At 39.7% G+C, this 12667-nt stretch overlaps 1 protein-coding gene across 2 annotated transcripts in view; it reads right to left on the bottom strand.

The window, feature by feature from the left end:
• ARHGAP18 (Rho GTPase activating protein 18) overlaps positions 1-12667 on the bottom strand; it is a 171296-nt gene that overhangs the window by 87066 nt on the left and 71563 nt on the right. The window lies entirely within an intron of this gene.

The raw sequence follows: 12667 nt of genomic DNA, 5'->3' as shown, positions 1-12667 counted from the left end.
GAAGATATAAAACAGATGCCCTGCAAAAGAACCTGGTTAGTGTCACCAGGGTCAAGCACTTGAAGTAGCATATCAAGCCTCAGACTGATTCTTCCCTGGCTATTTTCCAGATGAGGCTATTGAAAGTTGAGAGAATGAGGAGAGCAGATGAAGCCAAGCTTCCTCACATCTGACACAGCTGGTCAGTGTTTCTGTAGAATGTGGGAAAGCAATAAAGCAAATGTGGCAAAAGCAGTCAATGTCTTCTTACAAGTGAAAGTGGTAAAGACTGTTACTTCCGCTTTCTGACCACCCATAAAGGTTAAGTGACCTCCATGAGCTGCAGAGGGGGCAACAGGTCAAATATCACCACTAGAACCCACATCAGTGGGTATTCCATTAAATAAGGCTCAAGGTATTTAGTGGTTGAACATTTGCAAGTGTATAAAACCACCAAACCATCCAAAATCAACCACTGACTCTCTAAGGAGGGGTGTCAGGGCCCTGGAGGTGGTTTAGGAGCTCTCACACCCTCAGCATCTCCAAAGTTAGACCTCATGCTAAAAAACATTCCTTTTCTATCCTTTTTGAAGATGGAATGAAAAGACTCTGCCTAACCATGGAACTCAATATAAATATTATACTTTGCAGAGCTTCCATATTAGACAGTTGCAATAATACTCTTTAAAATGCCTGAAAATTAGATGCATGCAGCAGGCACTTCCCTGAACAACACTCATCAGGGATTTCAGGTTCTTTTCCTTCCATCACCAGCTGGAGGTGCGTAACCTTGAACAGCAAGCCAGTGGATGTTCATCGGTGATTCTGGATTCTGCTCCTGGGATAATAACACCACTGAATTTTTATACCCTTGAACCTAGATAAGTAAATCACAAAGCCTGATCTAAAACTGTAAATTAAGAGAGACTGTCAGGGTCCTGGTGTTAAAAGACAAGTTTAAATAAAACGTTGCTTTTGTTGACTAATATATTCTTCACTGCTCTTTTTAGTTGTTCATAAAAATCATACTTGCTTATGATTATGAGTAACTAGGTTTAGCCAGTTTAGTGAACTCTTATTTTCACTAAGCATGACAATGTAACGTTCTGGCTCTAAAAGAAATAAGACACTCTTTTAAAGCATTCGGATTCTACTTCTTGGTCAGACTAGACTTACATGTGCTATGCGTCAAACTCCTAGAGCTGTCCTAAAATTGAATGTTGATGCCTGGAGAATATTCAGTGACAGACACAAAATAACAATGGTTGAAATATTTCTCAGAATTTTGTCACCACTAAGAGTACATGGAAAGGCTCCCTGGACACACATTCCCAATCTTCTTCTCTTGCACCAACGCCATTCACAAGTCTTTTCTTCCTATCACTATGTTCTCCTTGTCTTTGCAAAAAACTTTGCTCCTAAACTTCACCACTTCCACCACTGGCCAGGATGAAAACTTCCCACCCAGAAACGCTACTACTATCAAAGCTCTGAGTAATTCTAAATGTGTGAAGGGGAAAGGGAATGCAAAACAGCAATAACTGAAAGGTAAAAAATCAACTTGTGCATTGGGTGTCAACCACATTTTCTTTACTAATTATGCTTCACGTTTCCCCAAAGTGGAATTAAATCTGTTAGTGCAAGAAAATGGAAAGGTGATTTTGCGCAAACAAGAATGCCAGCTCATCCTGGGGACGGGCAGCCTTCAAGCTGGGGTTTTTCAAACTGTGCCCCCCAGAACCCCAGGGATCCATATGGGTAGGCCCTTTTGGGTCTCTGAGCAATGTTTACACAAAACACAAAATAAAATCCTACCTCACATCTCTGCACACATATCTGAACCAACCTAAAAGTATCATTGATGAGAAGGTAGCAGTTCTCCCTTAATCTTTTTCTAAATCCAGGGTGACATATTTGCACTCAAGAAAAACCGTATAGGTGAAGACATCACTCAGACATTCATACACAACACACTGAACAGATGCCCAGCAAAGTGCAGGAGCCGCTGATTAAATTCATGCAATGTACAAATATTTATTATTACCTGTTCTGCACCAGTCTCTCTTCTAGGCACTGGGGATACAACACCCAACAGAACAGACAATAGGGGCCGGCCCGGTGGCGCAGCGGTTAAGTGCGCACGTTCAGCTTCTCGGCAGCCCAGGGTTTCCCGGTTCGGATCCCGGGTGCGGACATGGCACCGTTTGGCATGCCATGCTATGGAAGGCGTCTCACATATAAAGTAGAGTAAGATGGGCACAGATGTTAGCTCAAGGCCAGGCTTCCTCAGCAAAAAGAGGACTGACAGCAGTTAGCTCAGGGCTAATCTTCCTCAAAAAAAAAAAAAAAGGAACAGACAATAGCCCCTGCCCTCTGCAGACATAGCAACTAGATACAAAGTAGTTTAGAAACAAAACAGCTATAAAAAGCATCTGGGGAAACATTGTAGAAACGTTAATACAGATTGCATATTAGACCATAATTATTTTTGGTGTGATAATGGTAGAGTACAGTGGCTTTCAAACTTGTCTGCACTGTGGAATCTCCCAGGGACCTTCAAACAAAAAAACAAAACTGATGCCTCTGACTCATTGGGGCATTTAGATTTAATTAGTGTAGAGTGTGGCCTGAGCTTTGGAATTCTAAATTTTTAAAATTAACACTTTGAATCCAGATGTAAGATTTATGTGTATTCATCACCCCATTTTTAAACATTTCTAAGTGCTAAAATTTTTCACAAGAAAAGTTGGGGAAACAAAATCAATTATCTTGTTCGCTTGATTGTCTAAGACAGGATATTGTCCCAAGTACAAAATTCAGCAATTCACGAGCAGAAAACTACATTCAGATGGTGAGGCATGTTTCAGAATTCACCAAATAGCTTAATTTCAACTTATTAAAATGATTTTACTATAAACTTTTTGCTTCAATGCTTATTTAAAAAGGTTTTCAAAAGTAGCAGTCCAAAATCATCGTATCTCTGAAAGAACAGTGCCTCCCTGACATTATTCTGAAGATCATCTGCCTCTGGAGAATGCTGCCAGCTCAGGATGCATTTGGATTTTATCTATACTGAGGCTAAAAACACACTTTAAAGTACAATTTAAAATAAATCCTTAACATACATTTGATTTGTCCTGATTTGCCTCTTTCTCCTAAAGAAGTAACAAAACATTGCAATTAATATTATGTAATCAGTCTATTCTAGCACCATCTGTCATCTGGACAGTTATTATTCATAAGGGAAATTGTCGTTATTATTCATTATTTATATCTCACCAACTTGATTTTTTTTCTGGCAAGAATATAAAAAAGAAGAGTGAGAAATATAGCTGGAAAAGCAGATTGGAGCCCTGATTTGAAAAATATTCATACTTAAGCGTGCAGTCATTTGGAAAATATTTACTAAGACCCTACTATGTGCCAAGAAATGTGGCTGCAATTATAAACAAGCCAACCAGAATGCCAAATTTACAGTCATGTTGGGCAAACAGACAAACATGCATGACACAGAGTGTTGCTTTTGGAAAGTTGATGATCAGAATTAAACTAGATCAGATTTGTATTAAAAGCGTATATTATGCACAAGTAAATAAAAGGCGATTCTTTCCAAAACTTAAATTTCATGGCATAGTCCTCCTGACCAAGTTGCTTTCCATTTCGTTTTTACTGCCTTTCCCTTGTGTATTGGTTTCATGTTTCCGCAAATTACTACAAACTTGGTGGCTTAAAATAACAACAATTTATTCTCTCACAGTTCTAGAGCCTAGAAGTTCAAAATGAGGATCGCTGGTGGCAAGGTGTCAATAGAGCCATATTCCCTCCAGAGCTTCCTAGGGGATCCATTCCTTGCCTTATCCAGCATCTGTTGGTATCATCATGCCATTGTTTGTGGCCACATGACTCCAATCTCTGCCTCCATTTTCACATGCCTTCTCCTCTGTGTGAGTAAAGTCTCCTCTAACTCTCGTAAAGATGACTGTGATTGCATTTGGGGTCCAACTAGATAATCCAGGATAATCTCCCATCTCAAGATTCTTAACCTAACCGCATCTCCAAACATCCTTTGTTCAAATAAGATACATTCACAGATTCCAGGGATCAGGACCTTAAGTCTTTAGGAGTCATTATCAGACTACCACACCCACACAGAAGGCCCTAAGAGTGACAAGGACAACAGCGGAAAAGCCAACTGGACTAAAGCAGAGCATCTGTAGTTCTGCTCCAATCACATCTGAAGAGTTTATCTACTTCTGCACAGCTCCCCTTACTCCTCTGCTCTATTCATTTGTGGATGGTGAGAATTTAATTAAATGAGATTGGAAAGCACCGTACAAACTCAAAGTAATGTTACTTTTTTTCTCTCTTCCGCTTCCTCAGTCATAACCTCCAAGTTCCGTGCAGAAAAGCTCCTGGAACTTTCACTTGCCCATTTCAGGACTCTGGCTTGATTTTTCACTATACTACAGGGAGAAAGAGCCTAACAAAGTCATCAAGGCAGCCCAACACGCTGCCAGTTCTCAGGAGTCTGTAGGACCAGAGGTGAACCTGGGCAAGGCCAAAGCCTCGTTGGGTAGAACTCTGGAGCTAGAACCATTCCGGGCCCTAGAACTGAAAAAATGACACGGCACTCACCCTGGGAACATTCTAGTTCGAGTGACTTTGATTATTAGAAAAGTCAGTCTTGGCCAGAGATACTAAGAAGTGCTAAGGCCAAAACTATATGGACAAGAAGAGTGGTATAGAGAAACCTCAAGATTTCCAGTCAAAACACTGAGGAACTGTTGTGCCTTCGTACTTGAGCAATTACAACAGTGGAGGTGAGGCCAAATCTTTCCTTTCTTGACCAAACCTTTTGAGTAGAACCATAACCTAGGCCATCATAATCCTTGACTCACCTAGTTCTCTAGTCGCCTGGATATGGAGAATTGTTGCTACTCTAGAATCCATTAAGCTAGTGATCCTTTGTTAAAATTCTCATTCAGAAGTATTTCTTAATATTATGACTACTCTAAAAACAAAACATCCTCATGAAGAAAAGTTAACATGAATCAATAATTGCTTATATACAAACTCCATCTACTTTCTTCCCATTCCCAGATCTGCACTAACATATAAATTCAATCCTCAGCCTCTCAGGCAAGAATAACAATACCGCCTTATATGCTATGATGCCATTATAAGTATAGTTCCATTTTATATGAGCTATTAACATTTTTTGCTTTTATAAATAGAATAAATAAAAATTCATTTCTCATTGCTGCATTGGCTTAAAATACAGCAACATGAAAGCAAATGCAAAATAAAAAAACAAACTAAAATCCCCAAGATGTTAGCTAGGGGTTGTCTGATATACAGCAAGCACTGTGAGACAGTCCAAATACATAAAACACTGACTTTCACCTTCTTGTTTTCCAAGAACATGGCAAACAAGCTCACGGGTTAGGCAATCTCTTATCTCCTCTACCTCATTTATTGGCTTGCCTTCAGGCAGCAGATGTTCCAGGCAGCTACATAATACATCAATTCTTTCCACCACCTCATCAAGCCATATCCTCCCACCATGGTGAAAAGCCCACATTTTCTTGTAGAATTCTTTTTAACTTATTAAGTTTATAATGCAACAGTTGTGCCAATAGGACACACTGTAATTACAGAATCATAGAATTTTTAAAAAGTAGAGTCACTGGAGATTCAGTGTATGAAAGCAGACATTGCATCAATCCCCATCACACTTTCTGGAGAAAAGTCATTCCACCTCTCCCCCCACCTCCCTAGCTTTGGCTGAACCAAGGAAAGGACAATATTGGTGTCGATAAGTATGAAGACATGCCAGGGTCACAAAAGAGATAACTCCAGCTTTAGAATGTAAAATAATCCATGTGATGTCTCTTTGCCAAGCCAGAATACTGATATGACGCTGAAGGACACTAGCCTCATTTCCACGAGGCCTCCGGCTAGTTTCCCTTTCTGGGCCAGTCCCCAAAGCAAAAGATGAGGTCTTACAGCCAAGTAGCAACACAGGAATCAAACCACAGCTGCTCCCAACACAGGTTGCAAATGAAATGTCCTCATCGACAACCAGGAGGCATTGTCTGTGGGTAGTTGTTGAACCGTGGATTTCTGACACTGGTGTTAGAGAGTCAAATTCTTTCATTCTATTTGGGTAAAAATAAACTAATACGTTAGAGATACAAAGAAAAATTATTATGTCCCCAAACACTGTCATATAATCAGCAATCATGTGTTGACTGTTCACAGCATGCTTGGCATTAACTTGATGTTCAAATTTGGGGATAAGTAAAGAAAACAACATGTTCAGTTCTTTTATGGTTTATATTCTAAGATGGATACAATAAATGTACACAGGTGGCTGAGAACAAGGGACCACACAATAAAATCCAAAGAGAATGTGTTTTTTTGAAAAAAATCAGACACAATGCATTTTTATCAAAGAAAAATATGCTCCTAATAATGCGTTTTTATCAAAGGACATAGCTTGATAATATTACTATCTCCTATTGGCTGTTCTAGTTCTCTCTCCTCCTTCTGCCTCTCTTTTCCTTTATCACTGCCACGGTTTAAAGTAATTACTGCCAGATTCACATACTCCAGGAAAAATTTCTTTTTAAAAAATTTGGGGTGGATGGAATCAACACAGAGTTGCAAACTTTCTATTTGCCAAATAAGGGCCTTTTTTAAAAAATGAAAAACTATTTACTGGCACTAGCTTCAATTCATTAAAGACACTTGATTACACAAAAGACTATGTCATCACATTTATTCAAGTATAAACCACCAATATCAGATCCTTTCATATTTGATTAGAAGTGTGAATTATGGAGCAAGAAGAATAGGAAATAAAAAACAGGAGGAAAGAAAAACCAAAGCGGGTCAAAAATAAATAGACATTGAAGATAGCCAAGACTTTCCTTATTTCACAATTTTCACTAGGGTCAGCCCATTTTACCTTTAACAATGCAATAACGAGAACCAAGGTGTGTCTTTTGTGTCTTTGCCTTGCACGGAGTTGACGAGGTGAAGGAGGACACCATCAAGAATCTTAAAATGATGTAGGGATAACTAGAAAGTAATACAGAGGTGTTACTATGGGAGAGTTTTTCTAAGAACAAGACAGTGAGAAAACACTTGTGAGAAAATTACTTTTTAAAGTGTGGATTGAAAAGACAAGAAGTTAGAGGCCAAGAAACAGACACTGACAGCATAAGATGGTTGAAGGGAAGCTTAGGGTGGCAGTCGTTGAAAAATAAAGTACAGATGTGAGAAATTCTAGGGAGAAAAAAATAACAAAGCTCAATAGCGTGCTCCTCGAGCAGGCCCGGGGAGAGAGATGTCAGCGATGACTCAGATGTCATGAGTGGAGAACAGGCAGGCCAGCGGCAGGACTGCCAGTGACCCAGAGGAAGCAGAAGAGGAAATGATGCATGAGATAGCTAAGAAACACTATAAATAGTTACATATCTGTGGTTTCTCCAGCAAAAATGCATGCATGAAACATTCTGTATTCGACATGTTGGTTAAAATTTAACTGGGAGAACAACAGCATATTAACAACACAAATTGTTTCTTTAAGATAGTATTTCTAGGAACGTGTAAAACTACTGAAGGAAAGTAAAATTCATTAGTGGCTAGCTGTGGAGTAGTCACATAAGTGACCTTTATTTCCTGCTTTGTACTTTTATTTATTTTTCCAAAATTTCTCTAATGAGAATGCTATTTTGTTGGTAGTATTTTTGAAATTTCATAACTGAATATGTTAGAATGTTGTGTGTTAGTCTGTAAGTTTCACGGACACACATACACACACACGACATGCGTCCACCTACTTTAAGCATAATGGAGCTCTGAGCACAGGTCGGGCACTGCAAACCATCACTAACATATCCAGAGGAAGCTCATGGGGATCATTGTGGTCTGCCATCTGGTGACTTTCACATATTTGACATGTATCAGAAGTACATACATTGACCATACTTCAGCCAAAGTGAATCATAAAAGCCAAGAAATTTCAGCCCAAAAAACAAGTTATTTAGCCTAAAGCCTGCCACTGCCAAGGACCAATAGCACAAGGAATTTTTCACTGGGATCTGTAAAGAACGCTTCTAGAATTATAGAAGATATCAGTACTAAGATTTCTAATAGTAAATAAGGCCCTTCATGGTCGTCAAGAAGTGGAATGGGTACTTCTGAACTAAACTGGGCAAATCCAGGTCCAAGTTCACTGAAATAGAGAATGATTACTATTCCTACCTCACACTCAGGCTGTGGACAGTGAACACAGTGCAGCCATTAAGAGAACAGGGTTTTGAACCAAGCGCTACTACTTTCCTAGTGTGTCACCTTGAGCAAGTTTTCTTAACCTTTGTGCCTCATTTCCCTGATTGCAAAATAGAGATAATAATTATCCCTCCCTTCACAGTACTGTGAAGGATATAGAAATCAATATTCAAATAGAGGCTATTGAAAAGCCCATAGGATAGTGCTGGGCAAATACAGGCACTGTGTAAAGCTTAGCTATTATTATATATATTTTTCATCATAAAGTGAGATGCTGAAAAAGCCCAGCCTTTTCAAAAATTATACTTAAATGCAACCATAAACTAATCACGTTGGTGACCATTTGATACAGTTTTGCCAAACTCAAATCTACAAAGTTGGTTTTTTTCCTTCCCACTTCCTCTTATCCACCCACACGACCTACGTGCAAAGATTAATATAGCTGATACTCGAGTTCCTCAAGAATAATGACAGCCCGAGAGTGAGCGAGAGCTGCATGGTTTTTTCCTCTCTGTATCATGCTCTTCCTTGCTCAAGCCTAGGAAACCAAGGAAACTTCTTTATTCAACAATCCAGTGTGTTGGCAACAACTTTCAAAATCAAAAGCAAGTTGACTCACTGTAAAAAGAAAAAGTCTGTACTAAAGGAAAATTAAATAAATAGATATTTTACAAAAGGCTATAATAACTAGATCTCCCACAGTGTGAGACAGCCTCTTGGAATCCAACTGTGAGTATTTCCTCAAGTCACCTCTCTGGACAAAGAATCTTTTCCCAGCAGGGCAACGTGCCAGCACAAATACTCTCACTAGTGCCAAACCCCACTACAGTGGCCGGCTTCTGTCTGCCTCAGCCACATGGTCATCGGCACTGCCCTCTGCAGGCCGGGCTGCTCATCTCCTAGATGGCTTGTCTTTTTTCCAGCCATTCACAAAGGCTCCCTATGCACTCTACACACGATTATCAGAGAGCCCTAGAGAGTTCACCCTACCCTCTAATCTGGCCAATGACAGTAGTGTCAAGCCTAGCACTCCATCAGTAAGATGCCAGGTCAAAGGTCCTCTCTTAGGTAAGCTGACAAATGCCAGAGGCTTACCCAGAATTCCCTTGGCCCCTCACAGGAAGCTAATTTCTCCCAAGTTCAGCCTCTTCCCTGGGATACCAAGAAAGCCAACCACCTGGATATTCCAGAGAAATATGGGCCAAGAGCTTCCAGACTCCTCAGAAGTATTTATACAGACTCCTGGCTTTCTCCAGATTCATATTTCTTTCAGAAGTCAGGGCAGTCACCTAATCAACTTTCACTGAATTCTCTCCCTAAATAAGCCCAGAGTTTCAATGCTTCGGGACATGAGTTGGCTGCAGGCACTGAGCAGGGATTCTGCTCCCTTGTTAGGGACCAGTTTCTATGTACCACAGCCTCAGGACTTGCAACTCTGGTTCACAGGTCTCAAAGAAACTGTAAACGACCACATTTTCTAACCTTCCAAGTTACTGCAAACGGTAGAAACTACAAATGTTAGCTCTGGATCTACTAAGGGTTTGAGGACCTACTGACAGAGCGCGTAGCTGTAACCTCACCCGCATAGAGTTAAGAAAGAGTTTTCTGCTGTCCAGAGCTGGCAAGCCATAACCTCTTCCCTCTCCTCAGGCACCAAGGAGGACTCATCAGGATGCCCGAGTCAGGCTCAAAGCCCACCAACGTCAGCCTGGCCTGAAAACGCTCCTTTTATTCTCTTCCCTGAACATGGGAAGGAGATAGGTGAGCATCTTTGTTCTAGGAAGGCAGACTTCAATATAGGAAATGAGCTTACAGGAAGATACTTACATTTCATACAAAAAGCCACCCTTTCTTCCAACCACATCTTTACCTGCGCTGACCATCTCCCTGCCTGTCTCTGGATTCACTCACAGATGTATGGTGAACTGAGCTCATCACAGGGCAGACGGGCAGAGACGATCTCAGCCAGCATAAGAAGTTCAGTAAGGACCAAGCACTTCTTTAGTCATTTGCAACAGACCTGCATGCTTTACATAGTTTACCTCATTTAATCCTCACACCACCAGGGAGGCAACAGAGAAGTTTAGTAACTTGCCCAAGGTCACATAACTAGTAAGTGCTGGATCCAGGAAATGAAACCATGCTATCTCCCCATCCGGAGCCCCCTCTTTTCAGCACAATGCCATTCCATTACACCTGTCCCAGTTCACCAGATCCAATGGTCCATGATGGATCAGCTGGGTATTCAGAAAAGTGGGCAGGTCACAGCAGACAATGATTGACAGAAATTCCAAACCTTCAGTCCCAACTCTTAAAGATTAACCTTTAAGTCTTACTACAAATTGGCCTCAAGCTCCCTTCCAGGCTTTCCTTCCTCCTCTCTAAGCATCCTGTCCTCTAGCCCAATTAGAATCCAGCTAGAATTAAGCCCACCTGAGCCTTTCTCTCCTCAGAATGTGTTTACCTTCTTTCCCCAAAGGTGAATCCTACCCAACCACTCCAACAAGATGAAACTTGACACTTTCTCCGGTCCTTAGTTGAATGTAAGATGTCTTTCCTCTGCAAATACCCATAGCAGGGTTGTTGATTTTTTTAACTTCTATTATAGTAACTGTTACTTCCTGTCCTGTATCACAGATACGTGACACACCTCATCAAACTTAGTAGAAATTTGAAAACTCCTTACAGGGGTTTATCTCTGAATAGCATAGTGTGCCTAGCATAGGACAGAATATTAAGTTTCTACTCAACAAACTTGAAGGAATTAACATAGTAACAGCTGTTTTTGTTTTTTGGGTTTTTTTTTTAAAGATCTCTTATCCTTGACAGCTACAACACTGGGTAATGAAAACAAATACAGCTGCTACCAGCGACTATGATTCCATTGTTTGGAGATTCAGCAGACTGATTCTAATGCACTGGATCTAACTATTGTCTAATATAAAAATCTCTATTTTCTTTCTACCTCCTTGAGAATCTCAATGCCACAAGGCCAAAAAGAGGCAGATTCTAAGTAATTCCTTACCATCCAAAAATGTATGTGCTGTACTTCTTTTTTGTCTGGAATGTATTGAACAAGCTGAACCAAGGGGGCTAATTTTAAATCTCTAGAGGAATAAAGAGTTGCTACCACTAACAATCACTCCCCAGCCAGGCCGCTGAGGCCTCATCAGCAACTTGGGAACAAACTTATCCATCTCTAGCAGGAAAGACAACAAGGAGAAACCGGAAAGGCAACACTCCTCCTCTCAGATGAAGACGGGAGCATCCCCCAGGGAGGAGAAATGGGCAGCTACTGTTTCTGCATTTGAAAACCTCACCAGAGTGGTTTGATGAAAGACACAAGAATGATAATCCACTTACACACTATTTCTGTATTAAGCGGTCTTTTTGGCATAGTTTTAGAAATCATTGTAAGTGTGAAGGCAAAATACATACATTTAGCCACCTAATTCTCTCATCCCTCAGAAAAATCATACATTTTTCCATTTGCTTTTCATGGGGACCTGAGAAACAGCATCCTTGCAAAAACAATCCTTTCTATCCCTCCCTCATTCCTGGCATCCCAGCCTTCAAATTCCCATTCTGAGTTCCGAAACTACAAAGAAGTTTTGACTAGTTTGACTTACTTGATATTTAATTTTAAAAGGGGGATAGTTAATTTCTGTTTTAAAATAATTACATAAATTAAATTATGAACCTAATGCTATTAACAAGAAAACATACAATTGCTTTGTCTAAATAGTTCATTTATAACATTTTATTCATCACAAAATCAATACAAACTTCCTACTCATGTAAACCCATATATATGTGTGTATGTGAAATGATTTGTATGGAAATTACAGGTAAAAATGAACCAAATGACTTATTTATAAAGTACCAATATTATCTTCATATATGTGCAGTGCCTACAGTGGTACATGCCAAGAAAATGAATGAAACCACTGCTGAATTAAGGACATACACATTAGATATAGTCCTACAAGTGCCATACTTAAAATGGCAAACTTTTAAATATCTAATGTTTAAACAAAAGTGGTAGATTTTACCCTAATTCAAGTCATCTATCATTACATAACAACACACAAATTCTCCAAATGGAAAATGGTTCATGTTCTAAATATAATAAAACATGATGACAACTCAGATAATAAAAAACAGTTGATGGTTGACAGTACTCACAGGTACAATTTTACAATCTATAGATAAGGCTCATTTTCAAACAGATCAGTAATACTGCCCTTATTTATCCCTTATCTAAGATGTCATGCAAATCAAATACTAAATAATGTAAATATTCACTTTGAAAATATTCTTGCATAGAGAAGAGGATACTTATCAATAATACAGCATTATGTAGATTCGTAGCATTTAATATTCCTCTCAA

The sequence above is a fragment of the Equus quagga genome, chromosome 11 (assembly GCF_021613505.1).
Source record: "Equus quagga isolate Etosha38 chromosome 11, UCLA_HA_Equagga_1.0, whole genome shotgun sequence".
Taxonomy (NCBI): Eukaryota; Metazoa; Chordata; class Mammalia; order Perissodactyla; family Equidae; genus Equus; species Equus quagga.
This window is presented reverse-complemented; position numbering and strand designations above follow the sequence as displayed.